Genomic DNA, 4,025 nt, shown 5'->3' on the forward strand with positions numbered 1-4,025 from the left:
AACTTTCTCTACTCCATTATCCTCTGTAATCCAATTTCCCTCAACATCATGTAGCCCTACGATCCTATTACGGACCCTCCGTTGCTTAGTTAAAGCGTGATAGAATTTTGTGTTGAGGTCTCCTGATGAATACCACATATTTCTACTTTTCTGATGCCAGTACTCCTCTTCGTCCTTGTATGCCTCTTGCAACTTCCTAGACCCCTCCAAAATATCCTCCTGAGACCTAGTATCATCTGTTTGTACCTCTTCGAGAGCTTTATGAAAGTCTGATATCTTTTCCTTCCCATAAGGTGGATTATTTTTCCTCCATTTGGATATTTCGTGGTGGCAATTACTAATTTTTGCCACTATACCAGTTCATGTTCCTTCACTATAATCTGACCATCCCATTGTAATTGATTCCATAAGGCCTTCTTGTCCAACTCATCTCTTATCAAATCTAAACTGCCCTTTTCTCCGGGGGACTTTATCTTCTAAGTAAGCCACCACTGGGCGGTGATCCGATGCCACCATCCCTAAATATTCTGTATAAGAACATGGGAATAGAGTGTACCACTCCTCATTCGCTAATGCACGATCTAAACGACATCTAACCATTACTGCCCCTTTGCCTTTGCCCCTTCTTCCTTGCCATGACAACTTATTTCCCTTGACAGGAAATTCCAGTAATCCACAATTCCTTATCATATTATTAAAATGAACAAATGAGTTTGCACTTCTCAAAGCTCCACCCTCTTTTTCATGATTTCCTGTGATCTCATTTAAATCACCAATAATAAACCAAGGTTCGGATCGCGAAATTCCATATCTAGTTAAGCGTTCCCACACTTGTTCTCGTAGGTCTTGACCTGGATCTCCATACACACAAACGTCATATATACCATTTTTCCAAGAGCCACTGCTTCCACATCTATCATTCGAATACTTGAATATAAAACATTAACCTGATACTCATTATTGTAATAAACCGCTAGTCCACCACTTCGCCCCACTGGATCCACTGTGACCAGATTATCAAATCCAAAATAAGATTGAAATTCCTGAACAAACTCAAACTCTTGCTTATGTTTATGCCATATCTCCCTTAAATACCTTATAATCCACTTACTTCTCATTCCTCAGCAATTCCAACTTAGTGCTCTCATTTAAAAAATATATAGGAAGGCTCCCTTGAGCTGTCTAAATTGGGTGTAATGATGCCCTGATTCTCCAACCCCTATAATATATAGGCTCTCCGCCATGTTAATGCCATCAAGCTTATTAACTTTACTATCTCCCAATCCCATGATAAATTTCCTTGAAACCTCCAAAGAAAACACTTGTGTGTCCCGTGATGAAATGAAATATTAGAATGGTCTCTAGCCAACAAGTTCCTAATCTCCAACCTTCTCTTGTGATTCATTATTCTCTCAAATACCATATAAGATCGCATGGAAAAACCTTGGACTTCCTCCTTAATACCTATATTATGTAAAAATAATATCTGTATAAAATTATAATTTAAATAAATTATAATTCTCCGGCTCCATATCATGAGAAAGAAAATATTATACCAATTCATAAAACCCATTAAAATTGATCCTTTATAGCCTCGGGTAAACTTTAAAACATAAGGCCTTGATCTAATAAATCCCATAATAAGTTCTTTATAAAGCTATTTCATCCATAACAAAACCATATGTCCAAGTACACGCTTTTGAGCTCTATTTCCAAGTCCAAAAAGTGATCTATGTCCAATTACCCACTGATGAACTCCATATCCAAATCCAACTAATGAGCGATGTGGCTGTCTTCGGTTTGATGAGACCAAAGACCACATCTGCAAGCCCCTTCCGTAATCCGTTTTCGAATTCTACAAAACCTGAGAACCATCCAAAGACCAATATCTTTCCTTCCACCTAAATATATACCAATACAGTACCAAGTCTTTCACAGTCCATATCAACCATATCTAAAGAGAGATATAAAAAGCATAACAAGCAACAAAAGCTTATTTTTCCTTTTCTGATAAATATAAAAAGTCTTGTTTATATTGTACCAGATCTACCTAACATAAATTATCGTCCATTTACGACACATACTTCTATTATTCCAGTAGAGAAGCCGCATCAAATTTATACTGATTAGCTCTGTTGAGCAATACAGCTGGATACGAAGAAACCATAAGTGTCCAAAACATTTATAAACCATCATTAATTTTGACGTGAGACTCACGTACCCCTGAGTCTGATTATTCACCCCATATCCTTGACACTCTCTGTCTTTCCTTTGGTAATTAATTGTGACCAATGAGACACCACAATTAAACTCCCATTCACCATTCGGACACCTTACATTTTTATTATTCCAATATAGCAACAAGGTTTGACTTCGCTTGTGGCTTAATGAGGCCAAGAGCAAAATATTTTCCTCCACTAAAGACCTGTATTTCAGCTTTTCCATGTATCTTCTGATGACCAAACAGACCGATCGAGACCGACGGTAATAGCCTCTGGACATCTGCTCTCTCAGTATCTGTAAATAACAGCCATCCAATAACTCCAAGAATATTCCTTGAAAAAAATATATTATGAAGCCAATATTCCCACAGAGAAAGAAAGTGTATGTTAACTCCATTCTCCAATGTCGACACTAACCAATAAACTTGCATACACTTTATTAGACCCAATGTTTGAGAAACTGTCAAACCAGCTATCATACACCAACCAAAAAAACTCTATAAACCTGATACAATTTAACTCCGAGCACTGCTGTGTAATGAAATTAATTAAACTCCGCTCATAGAAACAACTCTGCCATATAAACAACTCTACCACGAGACCCTTATTCATAATGAGACACCACCAGTACCAAACACCCAATAAGTCAATTTTATTCCAAAGCAAGACCTCATAAACCCATCTTGCAGCCAATAATAAGACAATAGAAGCCCAAATAGACACAAAAATATAGCAAAACAGATTGTTCAGAGAGCTTATTAGAAAATGAAAAACCCAAAGGTCATAAACTACCACCTGCCACCATAGCTTCTCTTCTTCAAAGGATCGATCCATAAAATCAGGGTTTTGATGAGCTCGGTAAAGGGTTTGACGGACCTTCTCTTCTACCTTTTTAAAACCATCACCTTTTCGGATACCCGCTTTAGCCGAAGGACGTTTGCGAGGAGATACTAGCCCTTGTACCATTCTCTTGTTCATGGTTCCACCTGCCACATTCTGGCTCTTAAAAACATCATCCTAGTCCCCTGATCTTTGTCCATTTCCAGCGTAACTGGGCCTTTCTCTGCCTTATCTCCAATCTGGTTATCTTCCTCTATACTGGTTATCTTTGAAACATAAAATTCACGAATGTTATATCTAACGCTAGTAATATTAGATGTTTTACAGTATTTATATATTACATAAATGTGTATAAGCTTTCACGTATTTAAATAATTATTTGTCCTCAAAATTGACAAAAATTCAAGTAAGATCACATCTTATATATTAAAATAGAAGTCATGACTTCTTTCATGTGTGATTTTTTTTTTAACTTGGATCATCACTTAGAAATCTTATTAAATGTATTTTATTAAGACTAATAATACATAGAATCTTTAAAATACTTTAATCATAATATCTTTTGATATTTTTATTTTAAAATTCTAACAAATCTGTTTTAAAAGATTTTTACAAGTTCTTCATTCTCAAAAATATATTTAAATATTTTCACTAATTTTGAAATTAGTTTGAAATATTAGTATACATTAATAAATTCAGTAATCGTTTATAAAATGAAAAATAAAAAATTCTGTAATATTCTATATATTATATAATCATAATCAATCATACTAAAAAAATTTATTATATTGAGTTAAATATAATAAAATTGTATTAAATTTATATATTTTATTTTCGTAAGTATAAAATATTTATGTTAAAAAATAAAATCTAATGGGTTAGTAAGATGAGTTAACATTAGCAAACTATATAATACATGTATAAAAATTAACATGTATTTCTTTAAAGCTTATAATATAAAAT

This window comes from Brassica oleracea, chromosome C2, assembly GCF_000695525.1.
Source record: "Brassica oleracea var. oleracea cultivar TO1000 chromosome C2, BOL, whole genome shotgun sequence".
NCBI lineage: Eukaryota > Viridiplantae > Streptophyta > Magnoliopsida > Brassicales > Brassicaceae > Brassica > Brassica oleracea.